Here is a 16,585-nt window from a genome sequence, read left to right on the forward strand (position 1 = left end):
CAATATCTAACGTCAGACCCATAATTGCTCATCAACACACACATAACCAAATGATCTGAACCTTGATATACATCACGAAGGCGCTCCACTATTTTTCAGTTTTGGTTAATTAAAATTGGTGCAATTAATAAATACTTTAGTTACTCATTAAAACTTGCAAAAATCATAACTTAATATCTATAAATTCAAATAATGTAAATTATATGTATTTAATTATCAAAAAATACTTTAATTACTCCTTATCTATAGGTCCAAATAATGTAAATTATATGTCTCTAATTAACAAAAAAATGCATCGATGATTTGTTGCTTCTTTTTTTGCAACCTAGGGGATTGTTGCAATATGTTGTGCATATTACCATGGATGCACAATTTGTCACAATATGTAATAGTTATTGCAACAAAATGAATGTGAGACAAAAAGTCGCCATATTACAACCAATACATGTTTTGTTGCAATACGAATCCGTTTTTTTGCAACAATATCTATGACTAGCGCCACATGCCAGAATTGTTGCAATATATGTCCAAATATTACCGTGTAGATTTACTTTGTTGCAATACCTAGTCTCTATTGCGACAAAATGACTAATTTACGCAACACGGCGCAACTGTCGCAATATCACTACCATATTACAACACTGATACACCTTGTGGCAATACGTGGCTTCTATTGCAACAAAAGGAGTACTTACCGCGATGAAACAAAACTGTGGCAGTATGTTGCTGCTATTACCATGAAATGGAATTTTGTGGTAATATCGCATTTTATTGCAACGAAAGATAGTTGTAGCAATAAATTTTGTTGCAATATACCTGGATTCCTGTAGTGCATGCAGCCCAGCGGCCATGCAGAACGAACCAGCGAGGTATTTTCACGTGGAGTTGGGCGTTTTTTGCGCCAATGTGCGTGTGCCTGTCTCTCCAGTGCTGCCAAGGCCTTCTGGCCGCGATGTTGCTAACCCAGGACGCCAGGAAAGGAAGAAGCAGAGGCTGGAGACAACGCCGAGGCGTAGCGCTAGAATTGCCAAGCGTGCGGTGGCCAAGTAGCAGCAAGTCCTCATCCGGAAATTGTGCTTGGCGCACGAAGGTGAAGTTATATCCGAGGAGGCGCTGCAGATGTACGTGGACCTGTTCTCGTGTCCACTCTCGGACGCGCACATTGCGGCGATCCTAGCACTGTTTGGCTAGGAGTCGCCCCCGATGCCATTGGTGGACAACCCCATTGGGGTTTAGCTGCGTAGTCACCTGTAGTTTGCGTGGGTATTCCTAATGAGTGCGCACCCGTTGAAAGTCTTAGTGTGGAATGTCCATGGGCTGAATGCCCAAGCTAGGAGGAACGCGCTGTTCCAGGTGGTGATGGCGGCAAATCCGGCAATCGTTTGTCTTCAGGAAACCAAGCTCCAAGTTGTATCGGTGAATGATGTGAGGCAATGCCTTGGTAATAGACATGATAACTTTTTATACTTGCCGGCGACGGGAACTCGTGGTGGGATCTTGATAGCTTGGGATGACTCTATCACCCATGTATCCAACCCGCATTACACTAATCATACGCTGACCGTGTTGGTCAAGTGCCCGGATGAGGAGCATGCATGGTGTCTTACGTGTGTCTACGGGCCGCAAGATGAGGTAGACAAGATCGAGTTCATGCAAGACTTGGTGGACATTCGGGATCTACACGCAGGGCCGTGGTTGGTTGCTGGGGATTTCAATCTCCTGGCTAGACAGGAGGACAAGATCAATGAGATGGTAAACTGAAGGATGCTAAGGAGATTTAGGGCAAAGTTGAACAGATTGGAACTTAAGGAGGTTTACCTCAATGGGAGGCGTTACACCTGGTCGAATGAGAGGCGGAATGCCACGCTGGAGAGAATTGATCATGTGTTTGTCTCCAATGAGTGGGACGAGGCCTTCCCGACTTGCTTCCTGTCCGCTCTAGGGACGGCGATCTCTGACCATTGCCCTCTTATCTTGGATATGAATATGGAAATGAGTATGAGGAAAAGATTCAGGTTCGAGGCGTTTTGGACCAAGGCAGAGGGTTTCTTTGACACGGTGCAAGGGGCTTGGGATTCGACGCCCGAGGCGTCCAATGTGTACCTCACGCTACACAATAAATTGCGTGCTACAGCAATAAGTCTTCAACGGTGGAGCTCTCACTGGATTGGCAAGGTTAAACTCCAAATCTCCATTGCCATGGAGGTAATAAAGCAACTGGACATCGCTATGGAAGCCAGGCCACTGTCGGATGCGGAAAGAGAGTTGAGGTGTTGTTTAAAGAAGAAGCTACTAGGGATGTCCTCTCTTGAGAGAACCATAGCAAGACAAAGATCGAGATTGTTGCAGTTGCGGGAGGGAGATGGCAGCACAAGGCTCTTCCATCAGCAGGCATGCCATAGGCAACGCAAGAATGCCCTGCGTCTGGTTAAGTATAGTGGATGCATATATTCGAGCAAAGACAAGGTGGCCTCTGCGGTGGATGCGTGTTACAGTGTGGCGTTCGGTACCGCTGAGTCCCGGTGCTACACTATCAATCTGGAGGAGTTAGGCTTGCCGCGGCTGGATCTATCGCAGCTTGAGGAGGCATTCACGTATGAGGAAGTGGAAGGTGTCATCAAAGGAATGCCCCTGGACAAGGCGCCCGGGCCTGATGGATTTACGGGCCGATTCTATGCTGCATGCTGGCATATCATAAAGGACGATCTCATGAAAGCATTGGCTTGTTTCTACACCGGAGACGTTCGAGGTTTGGCTGCGATCAACAAATCTCTTGTCACTCTGCTGCCGAAGATGGATGGTGCCCTGGATGTGGCGGACTATAGACCGATCAGCCTCGTGCATGGAGCTATCAAGATCTTTGAGAAGGTCATGGCGTGTAGACTTGTGTGGAAGTTGCCGATGCTTGTGGGAGTGCCTTCGTCAAAGGTAGATCCCTACATGACAACTTCATGTTGGTCCAAAGTACAGCTTGAAGGCTGAATGCCTTGTGCAACCCCGCCATTCTACTAAAACTGGACATCTCAAAGGCTTTTGACTCCGTTCAATGGCCGTTCCTGATCGAGGTGATGCAGCAACTTGGCTTCGGGCCTAGGTGGAGATCTTGGATTTGTGGCATTCTTGCAACTTCCACAACCAAGATCATGGTGAATGGGGACCCCGGCGACACTATATACAACTGCAAGGGGCTCAGACAAGGCGACCCGATATCACCGATGCTCTTTATTCTAACCATGGAGCCGTTGCAAAGGCTGTTCCAGCGGGCAACGCAGAGAGGACTTTTGGAGCCGTTGGCGCCTCGTGGGATGAAGCAACGATTATCCATTTTTGCGGACGATGTGGTGGTGTTCATCAAACCCAAGCCAGGAGAGCTTGAGGCCGCAAAACGTATCTTCGAGGTCTTTGGGGAGGCATCTGGCTTGCGGATGAACATGGCAAAATCTGCGGCCCTTCCGATTCGGTGTTCGGATCAGGAAATCAACATGGCGAGTAGCATGCTGGGCTGCCCGAGAGGGGCTTTTCCTATCAAGTATTTGGGCCTCCCGTTGGCACTACGGAAGCAAACTCCAGTGCAGTTACAATACCTGGTTGATCAAATGGCTGATTGCCTCCCTAAGTGGAAGGCGGCATTGATGCCGAAGAGTGGACGCTTGACCTTGGTCCAATTGGTGCTATGTGCCATGCAAATTCATGCCATGATGGCCTTGGACCTTCCAAAGAAAACTATAGCTGCGATGAACAAGGTGTGTAGGGGTTTCCTCTGGTGCAAACGAGCTAGTGTGAATGGAGGTAATTGTGCTGTCGCCTGGGACACAGTGTGCGCTCCAAAGTGGGCTGGAGGATTGGGAATACCAAACCTCAGATGGTTGAATGTGGCCATGCAAGCTAGGTGGCCATGGCTGCAACGGGTGGACTCGTGCAGACCGTGGAGCGAGTTCAGAATTAGAGTTCCAACAGACGCACAACTCCTGTTCCAGGCAGCCACCAAGAGTGAGGCGCATTGTGGACAAACCACACTCTTTTGGGAAGACCGTTGGATCAATGGGATGAGGGCACAGGAGATAGCACCAACTATTTATGCTATGATCCCCCGACGCGTCAGATCTAAGAAGCATGTGGCTTCGACCATTGAAGATGGCTCTTGGGCTATAGATGTCGGCCCGGACCTTGGAGAGCAAGCCTTGCGGGAATTCTTATCCCTATGGCTGTGAGTGCACACGTGGGAGCCGGAGGTTGATGTGCCTGATACGATTGCTTGGTCCTGGGAGACGAACGGTCGATACTCGGTGAGGTCGGCATACGCGGCAAGGTTTTGGGGCCGAGAGGTGGCGTCGATGGCGGAGCTGACATGGGCGTCCCGAGCACCCTCCAACTACAAGTTCTTCACTTGGCTAGCACTACGAGATCGGTGCTGGACGTCCGACAGGCTTGCGCGAAGAGGGTTGCCACATCAGAACACTTGCCCTTTTGCGACCAGGAGGAGGAAACAATCAACCATGTGCTGCTAACATGTGTGTTCGCTAGGGCCATTTGGGTGGTGGTCTGTGAGGCATTGGGCAAGCGGGATTGGACACTGACGGCGCACGATTCGCTTGATGTTTGGCTTCGGGACAAGCAAGGTCCGCATAACCTGCGGCGCAAGGATCTTCATACCATCTTCATCCTCACTATATGGGAGTTGTGGAAGCATCGCAATGCTATTGTGTTCGACGGATCCTCCCCTTCGATGGATGCGCTTATCGCTAGGGTCAGGTCCGAAGGGAAGATATGGTCGCTAGCTGGCAAGTTCAAAGGGGACACTGGACCCTTCTTTGGTAGCTTAGAGGCGTGGGCACGTAGGGAAGGATAAGTGTAACACGAACTTTGTAAACTCATGGTGGAGGCAATCTTTGCCTTTCTTCTTTAATATATAATATGCACGCTCGTGCATATTCGAGAAAAAAAAGAAACAAAAATGACATATTCTACCTAAATAATGTAGCAAAAAGACATTCTTCATGATGGAATTGTTCCTTGTGTTTCACGTTTGAAATTATGCGATTGTAAACACATATAAGAATTTCAAACAGGTTTTAATGGTTCTGCTGTGAGTTGGTGCCATAGATATCGGACAAGTCTATGCCTTACCAATTTGGGGTAAACATTCAGGCAATGATACCTTCGGTTTGGTTGGGTCAGTTTGTTAGAGATTGACATGAAGAGCTGAATTTGTCTCCCCCCAAACAATTCGCTCAACCCATATATATATATAGGGTATAAACTTCGGTCGATCATGAGGGCGGTGAGCTCATGACTCTCAGGAGGTGAACAATGTCATGCGGTCAAGTGTTGAGCCCATGCAGACAATTAAAGTAGCGATGGTAGGTGACACCGCACGGGCATGCGCAGCCAACCGAGACCTCCTATACAACACCTTAGGCGGCAGTTGGCCTGCTGGCGTTGGGCCGGCCCATTAAGTACGAACGCTCGCTCGATTGCTACCTCGACAGGTGGGTTCGCTCGCTCGATTGTTTTCTTGGCTCGGTCGTTAGTTTGCCCTTTGTGGGTTACCCTTGATTCTTTCTTGGCTCAGTCGTTTGTTCATCGGTTTACCCTTGTAACATTGACCGTTTAACCCGTTCAACATTGCCTTCTAAAAAATTTGGAAAAATTATGAATTTTAAAAGTGTTCATAAAATTGGAAAAGGGTTGGAAAATACAAAAAAGTTCATGAACACAATAATAGTCACGAATTTGATTTTTTTGGTGATAATACAAATACGTACACGAATTAAAAAAAGGTTCACGAATACAAAAACCATAATTTTGAAAGATACTTCATGAGTTCAAAAAAAGTTCATGAATTTGAAAAATAATAATTTGAAAAAAGTTCATGAAAAATAAAAAGAGAACAAATTAAAAGCCTAAAAGAAACTCGGAACCAAAAAAATCATAAAGAAACCAAATCCGGTGCAAAGGACAAGGCTGGAATGTGCCAGTCCACTTAAATTATTTAACATTAAAGGAGTGTGCGCCACGAACGTATAAGGCAGTATTGGACGCCTTAAGCGCCGAATAGGATTCTCGCAGCCAACCAACGATGAGATGGATGGGCAACTGGGGTGATACGATTGTACGAGCCTACGGGCCATAGCCGAGGACGACGGCCGACAATGGCGAGCTGGCGCTACACGATAGGGGCATAAGCAAGTGCGGTCAGCGGTATGTAATGGCATATTGCAGGCTGATGGGGAAAAACTTTGGTATCTTCTTATCATTGTATACAAGATTCAAATGAGTTCCAGGTTTTATTTCGTGTCAAAATTCATAATAGCAGCCAAACATAAAAATTAGATTCCGGATCCCCTTTCTGTGAATCCCATTTCCGATAGAAATATTATTCTTATCGATCGTATCCAATGATTCCATCCAAATAAAATGATGGGTGCCAATTTTGTCATGATTGTCTGATCGATGAATGATCGATCTCCATTCATGTGGAGATGTGTTGCCCGTAGGAACATCTATCAAAGCTCATCATAAAGTTCACCGACCAATGTGGTGATCGTACAAATCAGAAATCATAACCAACAAGCATGTCCAGGCCTGAGCATGTGGTCTTCATATGGTGATTACGTTATGATCTGGATCTGTTGGGTTGCTGTACAATATCAACTCGAGTGCAGTTCCATTTCTCCTCCTATAAATAATGGAGATATGCTAACTGCTTCGACATTTCACAGAAGCTGGCTGTCTTCAAGTTCAAATGACCACCATATCTTTCGGTGACCATAGAGTAAGACTAGAAATGGGAAGCATCGGAGAAGTGCAAATCCTTACGGTTAAAGGGAGTCGTGCGGCCTGCGGCAGTCGCCGGAGCTAAACAGCACAGACTGGCAGAGAAGCTGCCGACGTGGACTAGCCGCCGACCTGGAGCAGCTGCAGCAGTCCGCCCAGCCTCTGGAGCAGCAACCAGCTCATCCATTGGAGACCAATCCACTGTCGATGCCGCCGCCGCTGCAGTTGCATCCCTCCGACTAGTCCTCTCCATTAACCGCTCCTCTACGAGCAGACCACACCGAGCGCCTCCCACAAAACACACCTGTGAAGCGTCTTAAGCTACCGTCCGCACCAAAATGTACTAGAAGCAAAGGTGTACGAAGGCACGGTGCTGTCTCTTTTTTTTAGAACAGCCCTCTAGGTGTTTTATTCATTGTTTAGGCGGACTAAATCTGAATGCAGAGGCGCAATCAGAATGTCAGGAATTACATCAAAGTGAGATACACTGGAGTTACAAGATAAACCCTCCTTAGCACAACAATGAGCAGCCCCATCGGCATTCCGACGAGCATACTGAATTTTGAATTCCTGAAATTTTGAGTGTGATCGGATCTCTCGGAGGACACGGCCTCCCACCGTGCGTCCATCAGCTCCATGCCAATCATCCTTAACTGATTGGCAGTCAGTTTCAATAATTATCCTGCTCTATCCCTTTTCCACATTACAAGAAACACACGTTGCCTTGTATCATGTAGTAAGACGAGTGTTAAAACACAGTCTTACGGCTTATTTCCACGTAAGCCGAGTATGCCCTAATTAGGACACACGACGAACACGAAAGGACTCGGCTTACTTCTACGTACACCGTGGATCCAGTGGCTAGGCACTCGACTTACTTACAGGACTCGGCGTACCTCCTGGTAAGCCCAAGGTGCAGCGAAAACACAGTCGGCCTATGATATAGCTAGTACACGGCAAACGTAACTGCCACGGGGCCAGCGCGCCATCCGTTAACGGCTCCGTGACGGTGCTGGACGTAATCTGAGTCCTCGATAAAATGCACTCAGCTTACGGTGCACAAAATATAGGTAGTGCAAGAAATGATTAGAGTGATGAGTTGGACTTATAATTACTTGTTACATTTCTTTTCCTTCCACCCATTTCTCACACATTCTGTCTAGGTTAGATTTATCGCACCTTCGATCCCATTTCCTCACTGTTAGAAAATCTGAGACGCGACCTCGATCTACGGAGGACGAAAAGCAATCACACGAAAACAACACCGAGATTTGTTAACGAGATTCATTGATTGGGATACATCCCCGACGCCTGACCACGGGCCCTCCTCCACATGATACAATCACAATAACGCACACCGTCAAACCAAGCACCGGCACACACTGCCGGTTACCTCTGTGTGCCCCTGCTTTTATCTTGACATAGGTTACATCGTGTATCTATACCCATATATATCTAAGATTACCATGATACAAGTGTCGTTAACCGCCCGGGCCCACGGATGGTCGCGGTGTCCCAGGGAGGGCCCGGAGACCGCACCCTCTTGCATGGGGCCGGGATATATCAACTAAAGTGTGGCCCCATGTTCAATCACCCAGTACACAATATTGGTGTGGCACCTCCCTCCAAAGTGGACACTCACGCACACACGAAGGTTCAGAAGGTGCTAGTCCCCCCACATCGAGTAGGCGGGAGGGCCTGCGATCGCATGCACTCTAACCTGGTTTGGCATGTCGACATGACCTGTCGTGACACAGAAAAAGAGGAATATCCCTCAGTCAAACCCCGTTGGCATCCGGTTAGCGTGGTTGACCGCGCAGGTCCACAGATGGTCGTGACATCAAAAGCCACCCCAGGGAGGGCCCAGAGACCACACCGTCCTGCGTGGGCGCGGATATATCAACGAAAAGGCGACCTGATGTTTAAATACCCGGTGCACAATATTGATGTGGCACCTCCCTCACAAACCGGATAGTTGGGCGGGAAGGTTCAGGACGTAGGGTGGCAGTCCCCCGACTTGAGCAGATGGGAGGGAGCCATATGCTCGCATGTGCTCCGACCAGGTCTGGCATGCCGACATGACATCCGTGACACAGAACAAGAGGGAATATCCCCCGGTCAAACCCCTCTGGCATTCGGTCAACGCCATAGACACCGCGGGCCCACGGATGGCTGCGGTGTCGAAAACCGCCCCATGGAGGGCCTGCAGACTGCACCATCCTACGTGGGGCCTAGATATATCAATGAAAGGTGGCCTAGTGTTCAAACATCCAGTGCACAACATTGATGTGGCACCTCCCTCACAGGCCGGACAGTCACGCGGGAAGGTTCAGGATGTAGGTGTTGGGAAACGTAGGCTCGCGTGGCGCTACTTGTACACCAAGGGTGCTCCCGTTGCTCTCACCATTGGCTGACAGTCAACTCCAAACGCTCCATGCTCACCAAAACGTTGCCCTCTTCTGATCCACCACACCACCACTAACTAGGTGCTCCCAACATTAGACTTGACTCCAAGGCAATGCTTCCAGCAAAGTAATGACGCCAAAGGCACCACCATTGCACACGGTTTTCATTGGGAGACAAGAACACGGAGCAGTGAGAGATGCCAGACCCCCTCGATGGCACCTCCAGCAAGGGAAATCACACCCGAAGGCGTCACTTGCCATTAGCTCAAACCAGAGTCGCATGACTTTCGTTAGGGAACCAAGCACCTATGCCATGACGACGTCTCCAAGCACACCACCACTAGACCGGAGCAGCTAGTGCCACTTACTGCATCGCACAAAACTAGCTAGAGCACGACCGGAGACGCAAGCCTAGAGCGTCCTGAAGGCACTGCTCAGACCACACCATCCTAGACCACCATCCTGACAGGGCGCCACCACGCAGGCCACTTGGAGGCAGTCGTCGGCCGAGCCACCTCTGGGCTTCTGGCCGCCATAGCGCTAGATCTGACCAGCATGGCCAATCAGATCCGGCCTCTCAAGCCAGAGGCTGCCAGCTAGGGGAGTTTGCGTCCCCCAGCATCACCCCATGACGACGAGACGCACGTCTGTGCCGCCCCTGGGCATCCCCACTGCAGTGACCACGCACAACCCCTCTGGCGTGGAGCCAAGGACGCGCGCACACCAGGCGTTGGACGGGTGCATGGCCATGCACCTCCATTGCGCTGCCACGGACGCGAATCGTGTGGATCCAGGCGTGCATACTACAGATCCAAAGCTCCAGCAAGTGCCCGCAGATCAGTGTGGAATACTGTCAAGAATGAGATGCTAACAGATGCCACCTAGCGCCAATCTACATGGACATCAAGGATATATCCACTAAACTTAAACATTGACATTCCAAGTTAATTAGGAGGGAGAACAATGGAGTAGTCCATGAAAAGTTATGCAAGAACCGATGTGGATTTGTTTCTCGAAGTTGGGTTTCCTAAGAGAGTTGGGAGTTGGGACTCTCACTGTAATGATTATACTGTAACGGTGTAACCTGCCCCTTGAATAACATATAGAGCTCTCTTTCTTGTAAAGAAAAATGGTTCATTCACCAATTGATTTTTTAACGATTCAAAGCAGAAGCCATGTCAAGCTCAAAATCATCCTACATAGTTAGGACGGGAGGGTAAGCAAGAAGCTAGGTCATTTGTGATGTAATCTACATTACACTTACAAAAGAGGAAAGACTATCATAATATCTAGTGTTAAACATGTTGTCCCCCTCAAAAAAAAACATGTTGTCACGTTACATTGTGTGGTGTGCATGCATCGACTGATGCAAAGGCCGGAGGTGACCCTTCTTTTCAAAAAAAAAATTGTGCGGTGTGCGCCTCATATCGTGTATAGCAAGTTGGGTAGTTAGTAGAGATAGAGTTTGTCCGTGTTTATCTTTCTATCTCTTCTCCCCATTCCGATTGATTCTCTCCTGGTTGTTCCAACGACCAGACCATGTAACGCATATAAAGGGAGTACATACATGCTAAGAGAAGTATATCTCAAGACACTACATCTAAAAGCATTACATGTAAGGGCACTATAAAACATGCAGATATGACGGTGCACTTAATTAGGAGATGAAGGCGGTAGTGAAAAATGACTAAAAACTTCAGTGAAACATTAACATATATGACACAGTCATGAATGTCTGGTCGATGGTTGCCAATTTTTGTCATGAATGTCTGGTCGATGAATGGCCGATCTCCATTCATGTGGAAATCTGTTGCCCGCAGGAACATCTATCAAAGCCCGTCATCAAGTTCACGGTCCAATGTAGTGATCGTAGAAATCAGAACCAACGATCATGTGCAGGCTTTAGCATGTGGTCTTCATATGGTGATTACATTTTGATCTGGATATGTACGATTGTTGTACAAGATCAAGTCGAGTGCAGTTACATTTCTCCTCCTATAAATAATAAATAATGAAGAGATGCTAACTGCTTCGATATTTCAGAGAAGATGGCTGTCTTCAAGTTCAAATCACCACCGTATCTTTCGGTGACCATAGAAATACTAGAAATGGGAGGCATTGGAGAAGTGCAAATCCTTACGGTTAAAGGGAGTCACACGGTTTGGGGCTGCCGCCTGAGCTAAACAGTACCGACTAGCGGAGAAGCTGTCGTCATGGACCAGCCGCCGACCTGGATCAGCTGCAGCAGCCCGGGGAACCGCTCGCCCGAAACAACCTCTTGAACAGAAGCCACCGCATCAGTTGGAGCCCCATCGGTTGTCGATGCCGCCACCTCTGCAGTTGCATCCCTCCGATTAGTCATGTCCAGTAACCTCGCCAATACTAGGAGACCACACCGAGCCCTCCCACAAATCTCACCTCTCACGCGTGTTAAGCTACCGTCCGTACCATAGTGTACTAGAAGTAAAGGCGTCCAAAGACGCGCTGTTGTGTCTCTTACGTTGTTGGAACCACTATTTTTTTCCATTCATATTTGGTGTTTTTATATAGGCTAGTGGGTGCAATTTCCGAAACACTATATAGTAAGTACAATGACGTGCTACATCTTCATGGGAGGTTATGAATTGGCCGGCATTCTATTTATATTGTGGTTTTGCTTATCAATGATTTGTGTGAATAAATAATAAATTCCATTGTTAGAGTCTGGACCAAAATGAAGCCTCCCCGTGCGTTTGGATTTTCAGCCGTTGGATTGGCTGTCCAAAATGATCCTGGCCATCGGATGTTCAGATGGAGCGATCTGGACCGTTGGATCTCAGATGAAACGATATGGGCCGTCGGATTGAGGCTGGGCATGCCACCGCCTGTAAATTTGGTGGCCTGCCAAGGGCACTTCCGTCATTTCGCCTGCTGGCGTATAAGTGTGCTCCGTCCTCCCCTCGCGGCTCCGAACCCTAGCCGCCTCTCTCCTTTCCCCACTTCTCAGCCTCCTCTCCTCCCGTGGCCGTCGTCCAGCCGCCGCCGCCACACTTCTTCGCCCGCCAGCCATCCTCCTCGCCCGCAGCCACCGCCCGCCGCCCTCGCCGACCATCCTTCCCGTCGGCCGCCGCTCCACCCACTCGACGGCGCTGTGAAGGAAGCGACAAGAGAGGGAGGGCATCGCCGGCGTCGGACGAGCTCGCGCATCGCCATCATCGGGAGGCGAGGGCGCTGCTGCTGCTCCGCTCGGTTGAGTGCGTCGTCGCGCCATCAAAGGGAGGACCGCCAGGCGCCCACGACGAGCGCGAGGAGATTATTAGCTCGATGAGGCTCGTGTTGGGCTTGGACGTTTCGACCGGGTGACGGCGCACGAGCGGACATGAGCGGTGCCTCCGGCGGCAAGTCCGACGACGATGAAGGCCTTCCCTCAGGTAACTCTCCTCCTCCTTCATTGCTCTCCCCTCCATCCAGCTCTACTGCCCGGGCCCCAACGGCGGCGGATCCATCCATCTCCCTCTGCTCGTCTTCCGTTGCCTGCGGCGAACTGCAGCTTCCGCTCGGGAGCCACCCAATCCCCCTAGGGATTTAGTCTCTTCTAATCCCTCTCCCCCTCTTCTTTTCATACGAGCAGATTGCAACTGAACCCCTGCTTATCTTGCGGCCGCCGTGCCCTTGCCACACTGGTCCTAACCAAGGCTTCTGCCGCTCCTCGACACTCAGCAGGTCTCACTTGCGTTCCAGGTTTGCTTCCTCTTGGAAGACATGGGTGAATCTGAGGATGGAATGCAAGCTCCATTTTGCTTCTCAACACTCAGGCTCCCCCCTCTCTCTTTCTCTCTGATCCATGTTTTCTATGTCTTAACATACATGTCTTTGCGTGTGCGTGCAGCAGCTCGGCAGAGACAAAAGAGGAGGTCACCGGGAAGATCAAAGGAGGATGGATGAGTGCATCACTACAGTACTGCCCTGTTTCTCCTTGTTGGCAGCGCTGACTCGATTTCATACGAAAGGAGGATGAGTGCATCACTACACTTTTTCGTAGGTACATGGGTTTCAGTAGTTTCGGCCTCTTTCAAGTCATCATGTAGTTTCCATACGAAACCTTTCACTTTCAGTTCATAAGAAGCAAAAGAAAGTTATTCAGTACCTTGCAATTATTTCGTGATTATTAGCCTATCGGCTGAACCAAATATGGCGAGGCGCTCCTGTGCGGGCAGGTAATTTTGACGTCATAAGATCTGCTACTGCTGATTTCTTCCTGCTGGAAATGTGTCATAATGTGTTGTCACAGCACACTGCTTGATGCATTGTCTGGAGTAGCACACACTGCTGGGACCATAGTTTTAGTCATTCAGTCTAAGCAGCAGTTCAAAATTCAGTCTAAGCAGTCTAAGCAGTCTAAGTCCGTGTCAACAAGACCGGCTGGGTTTGTGATGACTAGGTTGCTAGCACAGCCTCGTGGATGCAATGCTCCTCTGGTTTCTTCCTATCTCGCCAATTGAATTGTTTGGGCTAAGAAAATGTACTCTCTTTGGATCTGTGATGCCATCAGTTTCTGCTATGAAGTAGTGATTCTTACATGGTTTCCATACGTCAAATTGTGCCTTATGTGACCTTTTGCTTTATTGTAGTACTCCCTCCGTTCAGAAATACTTATCCGAGGAATGGATGTATCTAGATGTATTTTAGTTCTAGATACACCCATTTATATCCATTTCCACGACAAGTATTTCCAAACGGAGGGAGTATTAATTATTGTAAGATGCAGATTTTTAGAAATATCAAGGATTGTGTGATGCTTGATTAGGCCTAAAACCTTTATCTTGCCAAATTTCTGTACACATGGTGACCTTTCCGTCCTTTTTCTACTTCTAGGATATGATGTTGGTTCTGAAATTATGATCATATATTTATGAAGTTCTATTTTTCTTCTTCAGCTCGTGTCTCTATGCTTATCCAAATAACTGATTCTTTTTATTTTGTTGATCAGGTACTTCATGGCAGTGTTGTGGACAACATCACCATAACCACATTGATGGTCCAAGCCCCAGCTCACAACATCCTTTTTAGTTGGGCTGTGAGCACCTCACACTAGTAGAAAAGGGGCCAATGGTCTAGGCCGGTCCAGCCCATTAGTCCCGGTTCAACCCAGAACCGGGACCAATGGGGGCATTGGACCCGGTTCGTGAGCCCCGGGGGCCGGACGGGCCACGTGGGCCATTGGTCCCGGTTCGTCTGGACCTTTTGGTCCTGGTTGGTGGGACGAATCGGGACCAATGGTCCTCGCTCCTGGCCCACCAGCATTGGTCCCGGTTGGTGGCTTGAACCGGGACCAAAATCAGCCCTTTAGTCCTGGTTGGTGGAATGAATCGGGACTAAAGGGGTGGTCCTCGTTGCGGCCAGAGTTTAGTCCCACCTCGCCAACCGAAGGGGGCTCACACCGGTTTATAAGCCCCTCCCTCTCTGCCTTGTTGAGCTGCTCTCAAAATGAAAATAGATGCGCTTATACAGGAAATTTGACCTAAATTCATATTGAATTTCTCTGAAGTTAGTAGAAATTTATTATGAATTTAGGTCTAATTTTCTCTATAAGCGCATCTATGCTCATTTCTGAGTAGTTTTTTACATAGTTTTTTCTCTTTTCTGCTATATTTATTTTTTTCTTTTTATTTCTGAGTTGTAATAAGTCATTAAAAATAAGTATCTATACTCATTTTTTAATTAAGTTAATCACAACTATTTTTCCTTCTATTTCTTTTTGAGTAGTTGTTTATATAGTTTTTTTTTCTTTTCTGTTATATTTATTTTTTTTCTTTTTATTTCTGAGTTGTAATAAGTCATTAAAAATAAGCATCTATGCTCATTTTTTACTTAAGTTAATCACAACTATTTTTGGTTCTATTTATTTCTAAGTAGTTTTTTATATATTTTTTTCTTTTCTGCTATATTTATTTTTTTATTTTTATTTCTGAGTTGTAATAAGTCATTAAAAATAAGCATCTATGTTCATTTTTTTAGTTAAGTTAGTCACAACTATTTTTTCTTCTATTTATTTCTGAATTGTAATAAGTCATTAAAAATAAGCATTTATGCTCATTTTTTTAGTAAAGGTAATCACAACTATTAAAAATAAGTCATTAAAAATAAGCATCTATGCTCATTTTTTAGTTAAGTTAATCACAACTAATAAAAAAGAGGCGCAATGCTCGTTAATTTGCTTCAAGCCTTTCGAAATAGTGTCAACTGCACTGCACATAGCTCTGTGCAGTCTACCCTATTCCTCAAGGCTTGAAGCTAACCAATGTGCAGGTGAGCATTGAGCCTCTTCTTCATTGTCTATGCACTCAGGGCTTATAAACAGCTGCGAGTGCCTCTCGCTTGGCGAGGTGGGACTAAAAAAACAGTTGTAGAAAGAATCAACTAAAAAACAGCTGCAGAAAAAAAAAATTAGACGGGTCTATTGGTACTGGTTGGAGGCGCCAACCGGTAACAATGCCCCTCTTTGGTACCGGTTGGTGCCACCAACCGGTACCAATGCCATCCTTTTGTCCCGGTTGGAGCCACCAACCGGGACCAAAGGTCCTCGTTTCCCGCCCTTTAGGCTGCCGAAAAGAGGCCATTGGTCCCGGTTGGTGGCTTAAACCGGGACAAAAGGCAGGCATTGGTACCGGTTTGCCGTACGAACCGGGACCAAAGCCTTTGCTATATAAGTAGCACTACCTCCTCGCCTTGACTTCGGTCTCTCCCGACGCCGTCCCCTGCCGCCACCTCACCGTCGCCGCCCCGCCCCGCCCCGATGCCGTCGCCGCCCCCGCCCCGCTGCCGCCCCGACGCGCGCCGTCGCCCCCGCCCCGCTGCCGTATGACGTCGCCGCCCGCCCTGCCGCCCCGACACCGTCGCCGCCCCGCCCCGACGTTGCCGCCCGCCCTGCTGCACCTCGCCGTCGCCGTCGCCGTCGCCGGCCGTGAACAACTTTATTTTATTTTTGTTAGATTTTTGTTAGACTTTTTTGTATAGTTCATAGATTTATTTGTTAGATTAGATGTGTAATTAATTTATATAGTTCATATTGTGTAATTTAGATTGTGTAATTAATTTGTTCGTATTATGTTAGATTTTTTTATGTTAGTAGATTTTTTGTTAGTAGATTTTTTTTAAATTAGATGTGGTTCATATTTTTGTTAGTAGATTGTGTAATTAATTTAGATTTTTTTGTTAATAGATTTGTAGTAATTTAGATATGTAGTTCATATTTTTCTGTTAGTAGATTTTTTTGTTCATATTATGTTAGATTTATTTCTTAGATTAGATGTGGTGTAATTTAGATATGTAGTTCATATTGTGTAATTTAGATTCTGTTAGTAGATATTTTTGTTGGATATGTAGTAATTTAGATGTGTAGTTCATACATTTTTTTCTTTTCA

At 47.4% G+C, this 16,585-nt stretch overlaps 1 long non-coding RNA gene across 3 annotated transcripts; it reads left to right on the forward strand.

Moving 5' to 3' along the window:
* Positions 1-12,144: 12,144 nt before the first annotated feature.
* On the forward strand, positions 12,145-14,467 carry LOC123159957 (uncharacterized). Of its 3 annotated transcripts, XR_006479934.1 has the most exons (4): positions 12,145-12,592; positions 12,793-12,902; positions 13,051-13,203; positions 14,152-14,467. It is a non-coding gene; the product is annotated as an uncharacterized lncRNA (long non-coding RNA). The 3 variants fall into 3 exon arrangements; XR_006479932.1 differs by having other exon boundaries at positions 12,793-13,203; XR_006479933.1 differs by lacking the exon at positions 12,793-12,902.
* Positions 14,468-16,585: the final 2,118 nt, after the last annotated feature.

Source organism: Triticum aestivum, chromosome 7B (genome assembly GCF_018294505.1).
Source record: "Triticum aestivum cultivar Chinese Spring chromosome 7B, IWGSC CS RefSeq v2.1, whole genome shotgun sequence".
NCBI classification, from domain to species: domain Eukaryota; kingdom Viridiplantae; phylum Streptophyta; class Magnoliopsida; order Poales; family Poaceae; genus Triticum; species Triticum aestivum.